The sequence below is a fragment of the Lissotriton helveticus genome, chromosome 8 (genome assembly GCF_964261635.1).
Source record: "Lissotriton helveticus chromosome 8, aLisHel1.1, whole genome shotgun sequence".
In the NCBI taxonomy this organism is placed as follows: Eukaryota; Metazoa; Chordata; class Amphibia; order Caudata; family Salamandridae; genus Lissotriton; species Lissotriton helveticus.
The window spans coordinates 1,575,629,536-1,575,637,017 of NC_136069.1; the positions used below are offsets into that span (position 1 = coordinate 1,575,629,536).

The following is a 7,482-nucleotide window of genomic DNA, read 5'->3' on the forward strand; positions in this document are numbered from 1 at the left end:
TAAAGAAAGGAAAATAAAATGCATGGGCAAACACACATTGCTGTTAATTTTCCGGGTACTTTCTGGAACCTGCAACAGTCACAGCATTCAAGGAGTGCACCTGGAGTGTTTTGTGAATGCCAAAACTTATGAGTAAACCTGTGGTGCAAATTGCACACCTTCTTTGTGAATCAGGCTGTTACTTGCCTACCTCTATGTTCCACTCTCAACTTCTGCACAAAACCTTTATGTCACCCTCTTTCAAATTCCAAATTTGTGCATATGTTCAAATCTGCATGAGGAAATGGTAGCAGTTTTGCTTAGTTAAGTCCCAGATACATGGTTTCCGACATTATGGGACCTATTCACAAAATAATTTTGCGGCATGTAAAGTAGTACTTTTGCAGAACTCTTTTATATACTATTAAACACATTTGTTAATTGGCCGCAACACATCTAAAATGCAAAAAAAATGGGACTAGTTAGCGAATATTCATATACAATTAATACAAACAGAAAGGACTGTGCACTCTTTACACTTCTACTAATTGAGAATTGGATGTTTCATGGCTGATTCACAAAGGCATGTAAAAGTGCATAAAATAGTATGCCTGTAATACTAATTCCCATACAGATAGATGCTCGTGTGAATCAGTCCCTATGTTTAAGGTGACCTATGCACAGTAACGCCTATCTGAGGATACTCCAGGTGCAACAACCATGTGCATTGTTGTACAGCACTGCACATTGAATATAGACCCATCCTATATCTTTGGAACACCCTCTATCAAAACTGGTAGAAGGGATATAGCTGAGAGTATTATCCTGCCCAGGCAAACGGTCATTCAACAGAACTGTAAACCTTAATGACTGCAAAGCTGTGCTAGTGTGATCTACAGTAATATGGCACTGTGCTCAATGAGAAACACATCATTGGTGATAATGAAACCATTGATCAACTACTGCTTTACTATTCCAAAACAGTAATGCCACCACTAAGTACTAGTATTTAATAGTATGAAACTGCAATCCGGAAAGTAACAATGTGCTTCATTTTAATTTACATAGAGTCCAGACATTCATTCTACCAGTATCTTCAACAATGGGGAATTTTACACATCCTTCCATGCTTGGGATGCTTGGGATCACAGCATATGGACAACCGACCAGTATTACATGTTTCTACAGCGTCTGCGCTCTGATTGTCTGCGTAATGATCCTCATCGCTAACCATTTACTCATCGCTGTCGCCATCATGCAGAAAGGTCTTCACAAGCCTATGTACATCTTCATTGATGCCTTGGTGGTAAATGGGATGTATGGTAGCACCACCTTCTTACCGAAGCTAATTGCTGACCTCCTCTCCGAATGACAAACTTTCTTCTAAGTGCTGCTTGACCCAATTGTTCTGCGTTCATACCTACATGGTCACCAACCTAGTAGTCATGGCACTGGACCTCTATGTGTGCATCTGCTACCCCTTGAGATATCACAGCATCATGACACACTCAACTGTGTATTTCCTGGTTGCATCTGCCTACGGCTATTTAATTGCTCTTTTCACCTTAAATTTCACACTAACAGTCAGGCTCCCCTTGTGCTGTAACACTATAACAAAAATCTACTGTGACAACTGGTGTGTGTTGAGGCTCTCTTGTATAGAACCATCTGTAAATAATATATTTAGCCTGTCTGCTCATAACTGCAGCCCTTATTGCACTAATGCCCATACTGATCATCTATTCTTACATAGACATTTTTATAGTGTGTGTCCGAGCCTCAAAGTAAGGGGGGCAAAAGCGTTGCAGACCTACACACCTCCTTTGGTCTCCATGAACTTTGTCGCTGATGTCCTCTTTACAATGTTTCTCCACCGCTTTGAGCTGAGGGGCCTGACTCATGCTGTGTGTATCATGATGTTGCTCCAGTGCTGTATGGATTTAAAATGACAAACATTAAGACCGAGTTGATCAAACTGATGAGTTGAAACAAAATCTTAATTGTGTAATTTTACCAAAATATGGGTCTATGTAAATTGAACACTTTGACCATCAGTTGGAAAAAAGAATGGAAAGAGGTTATTTTCTAGGTGCCTTTCTGTCTCCCCGGGATTGTTGGCTGAGTGAGGTAAGTCTTTGCAATGGACTCTATGGACCATGCATTGCCCACGTATGGAATTAATCTGAAAGATTGGAAAATTATGATTATTGTGTTGGGGAAAGGGATTTTACAAAGCATTGACTCAGGCAGAATGTGAATACCACGGGGTCCTTGCTGAGGGGTAGAAGACAGTATGGGCTAAAAAGCATTGGCGCCAATTCTGAAAACGCGTGACTGAGAAAGCTGTTTACTCCTCAAGTGACTAACCTACAAGATGCCCTATGCAAGCTGAAGGGGAGCTGAGAAATGAGTTGCAGCACACAGAACATAGATCAGCTTCTTCATGGAGTCCAAAGTCATCTACTACCAAATGGATCATGTGAATTTTATTGAAACATATAATAACAACAGGCGGCCCATGTCATGCAGAATATTTCATAGCGTACATTTTCACCTGTCTTTTTAACCATAGAAACATGTTTAATGCATTATATTGAGCCTAATAACAAATATTCTCTCTCTTAAAGTAGTCCTCCATCACTGCTATTACTAGTATTGCTTTTAGTTCGACTACTAAGGATAGCAAAGTATAGTGATAATAGTAATAATACATTTACTGTTGCTGTAGTATTTTTTCCTAAGGAGCTGTAATAAATACTATTCACTGTATTGCACTTCTAATTTAACTACGAGCACAACTTGTAAAACTATTTTAACAGTGCTCTTCCACAAATACTACTACCAGTACTAATACTCTTACTTGCATTATGTTCAGAACTCTGGAGTATGTGTTTTCATTTGCACTACTGGCCCTACTACTCCAGGTCATGCTACCAATAATGGTGCATCAATATGATGAACTAAGCTTTACTACACTAACTACTTTTGTTAATAAATTATTTGCACTGTTATATATCCTACTACAATTCTAAGAACTACCCGCAGCCTCACCTGGTGTCTTGGTTGCGTTTGGGACAAGGAAAGCGGGCAGAAACGCAGGAGCACTCCCAGAGGGGGAAACCACAGCTCCCATCACTCCCTGTCCATGGTCACGCGTTAGGCAGCACTGCCGGCCCGCTGTGGTTGTAGCCACAGCTTCTGGTGTCTTGGTTGCGTTTGGGATGCGGAAAGCAGGCAGAAACGCCGGAGCACTCCCGGAGGGGGAAACCACAGCTCCCATCACTCCCTTGACGCGGTCACGCATTAAGCAGCACTGCCGGCCCGCGGCGCGGGACGTGCCGTGCCGTGCTGAATCTGGTTGAAGCTTGGGCCAAGGGCGGGTGTTGTGTCCTAGCAGACACAGGCTAGGGTTAAATTTGTAAGCCTACACTAAACACCCACCCACCACTGATGTCACGACATCACGTGACACAGTCAATAAATAGAGCCGAGCGCTTGTGCTCGTGGCTCACTAACTCAGCTAAGCTCCGTGTCTGTGTCGCAGTCATTTACCACCATGTGGGCCTAGGGCCCCACAACATAACAATGGCGACGAGGAGTGGCTAAGCCCCAGCGTGCCACAGCCACCTTCTTCGTGGGTCAAGGTGAAGGAACAGAAGGGCGACATCGTGCCCCTCCCCCAGGCGGCGGCCGCCGCCGAGAGGCCCGTGGGGCGTGCTGTGCCCCGGGCCGAGTCATCGATAAGGAAAGCGGACCGGACAGAGCCCACCTGCACCAGCCACCACTGACCCCCGCCACGATGACGCCATGCGGTGCCCACCCGTCACGGCCGCAGCAGACTATGAGGCCCGTCGGCCGGAGGTGAGCCCAGGGGCTGTGAATGGCCCCGGGGGGTCGCGGATGCCAGGAGCGACCCCCCCTATGACTGCACAGAAGCGGAGCCGACCCGCATGGTCGGCACCCCGCCGGGCGTAAAGCGGCCGAAAATAAACTTTAAACAAGGCAGACCAGCGGATCCCACCCGCGGCCTGCCTGCAGCGTTCCCCCGCCACGCGGTGTGTGAAGCGCGGCGGCAGGGTTAAGAGACACTGAAAGAAAAGCGCCTGCAGCGTGTGGCGAGCTGCGGGGCACCGAGTAAGGCCAGCGGAGCCCACCCATGGCCTGCCTGAGGCGAACCCTCCCCTACGAGCAATGATTACAGCAAGGCCAGCGGAGCCCACCCGCGGCCTGCCTGCAGCGTCTCTCCCGCCGCTCTGCGTGTGTGAAGTGCCGCGGGCGGGGAGAAGAAAGCGAAAGCAAGCTGGGCCGGACTGCAATGACGCCGGCCGCCGCTGCATGCCCCCGAGAGAAAGAGTGAGGGGCGCTGTAAATCTACTGCGGAGCCCACCCGCGCAACAGGAGAGGCCGACGATGCGAGTGCCCACCTCGCAGGCTGAGAAGCAGTGTGCGGCGTGAAACCGAGGTGGCAGGGGGGACTGAACTGAGGCGCGAAACGCCCGCAGCATGTGGAGGCTGCTGCGGGCGGGAGCACCAAGGAGGAAACGGCGATCGGCCGGTGGCCGAGTGTAGCACCTGCATCCCCTCCCCCGCAGCCCGTGAACTGAAGGGCCTTCTACGAGGGGTGGAGGAGGAAAGAAGAGACTACATGCGGCCGGAGCCGCCTCGAAGTGTGCCACAAAGCCCCACCTCACCAGGTGCTGAAAAGTACGCTTTGCCATCCATAGCCCAAACAACAAGGAGTAAATAAATAATGACTTACCTGGCATCCTTGAGACCGGCCCCAGCACACCTGTGGAGCCTGAGGGGCTGCAGCGCCACAGGCTCCAACAGAGAACACAGCCCAGCACCGGCAGCCCCATGAAAAGAAAGCTCCAGAACAACGACGTGGACTGCCAGCAAAGCACACTGCCACCTAGTGACCTAATGCAGAAATCACAGCCTGGAAACTAATCCAAAACTCAGAAAACATGGCACAAGGCAAACCTGCAACAACGCAGACTAAAGACTACAGCCCACAACAGTTTGCAGAAGCAGAACACGGACTAGTACAGGAAACAAGCACAGAATCAGCAAACAAGCACAAGGGAAAGCCTACAGGGAGAACAAGCCTGCAGCGACGCGGACGAAGAACTAGATCGATCATCACTGCTGAGGTGACGCCTGGGCGCCACAGGTGCTCACCGCAAAAGCAGGAGAGACAACAACCTCACGCTGGACGTCGAGGGAGAGTCAGAACCGTCTACCGCAAGCAGCAAGATCCAAAGGCAACCGATGAAAGAGCGCAAGTGTACCCCGGACGCGGACAGTACAGGACAGCGCCTGAAAGTAAGGAAGCCACACCGAAAGCACCAGAAGACGTGCGAGGCAAGTACCCAAGTGTGAAGAAGAAAAGTGCGACACGTACATGGAAGAGCGACAACGCCAAAGAATCTAATGAACCGCAAGGAACAAAGCTACACTGAAGATGTATCACGACGGTACCAAGTGAAGCAAGAACTTACAACTTCAATGCACGCTGACGTGCAACGGAAGAGTAACGCAAAGTTACCCCACAGCCAAAAGGAGGCGAAGTAACCAAGCACGGTCAACGCCCCAAGAAGCTAAAGAGCCTCACCGGAAGCGAGCACGAGAAGTGCATCCACTGGAGAAGGTCCATGGAGCGGTGAAGTAACCCTCCGGAAAAAGCAGAGCACACGAAGAGCGCAGGCGAAACTGCGCCAACGCAAAAAGCACTGCAGCAGAAGCACATGGCGATCCCAATGATCGCGGATAGCAAAAAGACTCACGAAGAGGAAGCTGTCCACCCCATCTGGTAGCAAAGAAGATCGCCCAAGAAGAAAAGGATGTTCCGACAAGCCAGAGGGGCGCCTAAACAAAAAGCCGACCTGCCAACAGGTTGCCGGAATGCTGACCAGCCATAAAGGCGCAGCGAAGAAATTCTGCCAAGTCAGGATGAATATGTCCTGCCAGAAGACGTCCGTGAACTGAGAGATCAGAAGACCTGGAGAGACGGACGCAACACCAACAATAACTAGAAGTAATAGGAGGCAAGAGAGAAGATCGTAATGATCGGTCCAGTCACCGAAGAGTAGAGAGAAGACAGTGTCCTAAAGACAGGACAAGACCAGACGGAAACAGGCAGGAGTGCACGCTGTTTGAAGAAGCCTGGTCAGCAAGACAAAGAAAGAAAGGTGACCGCACCGTGTCGCGAAAAGGAGAAGGCAGAAGAGTGGCACGATGCCATGAAGAAAAGAACTGAAGTAAGAAGTCATGTGGCACGACGCCATCCTCAACAACTCCTGGAAAAGGTGAAGAGAGGTGTAACAAATCCACACACCTACAAGAAGAAGAAGAGTTGACACACCACAACATCGTGTACAGTGACCCGCACGTCCAGGAGAACACTGATAGCACCAAGAACAGAACAGGCACCTATTCACAAGACCCCGACAACCCGTGCGCGGTAGGAGAGCACAGGCCGGACCATTGGCAACACCCACCTTTGGGATCGAGCGGAAACCTGGAAGCGGAGGGAGCTCAGATGGCCTGAATAAGGAGAACTGACCATTCCACACCAGCCCGTGGAGATCCAAGGGGCAAAGGCCTCAGGGACACCGGTGGCAGAGGGTCCCGACACGAGAGATGAATCCATCGCCGTCTAACCTGCACGTCCCAGGAAGATGGGGAACTTGTGCGCGAAGGCAGGAGTCAACAACTAGCCTTCAGGTGGAGCTACGGACTTTGTGAGGTAGTACCCCCATCGTCTCCTCCATTCACATGCAGACTGTGGAGTTGGAGCAACGCTGTGGAATAATACCCGGCCTAGTGGAAACCTGATAAAATGGGCCTCCGGGACATCTCGTGGCAGGAGAACACCCGAGAGAGGGGCGCCCTGGTGAGAAGAATGTCCTTCGAACACTCCATCTGTTGTAAATTAAAGCCAAGCTGCATACAGTGAAGAAACCGACGGACCAGCAGAAGACAACATCCTTCAAGTCTAATATCTGGTCATCCTGTTTGACGTTATCCTCAAAAGCAAGATCTCAGTGGACTGACTAACACACTTCCACGATGCAAGTAAAGGAGAGCACGCCCACCGATAACCAGGACGTCAAGCCAAGAAGAAATAAAGTTTCAGCAGCAATTTCCATCGTCATCAAGCAAGCAGCTGAAGAGACTAAATGTAAATTTGTAATTATTGTATATTTGTGTATTTTCTCCCACAGATTCGGACTTTTGTCTTTCCTTAATTTTTATCAAATTTTGGGAGGAATGTTGTGTCCTAGCAGACACAGGCTAGGGTTAAATTTGTAAGCCTACACTAAACACCCACCCACCACTGATGTCACGACATCACTTGACACAGTCAATAAATAGAGCCGAGCGCTCGTGCTCGTGGCTCACTAACTCAGCTAAGCTCCGTGTCTGTGTCGCAGTCATTTACCACCATGTGGGCCTAGGGCCCCACGACATAACAGGCGGGCCCGTCCCATCTAACATTGA

The 7,482-nt window shown here is 49.3% G+C and overlaps 1 pseudogene; it reads left to right on the top strand.

The window, feature by feature from the left end:
* Positions 1–1,081: 1,081 nt before the first annotated feature.
* On the top strand, positions 1,082–1,928 carry LOC144773938 (olfactory receptor 4B13-like; annotated as a pseudogene).
* Positions 1,929–7,482: the final 5,554 nt, after the last annotated feature.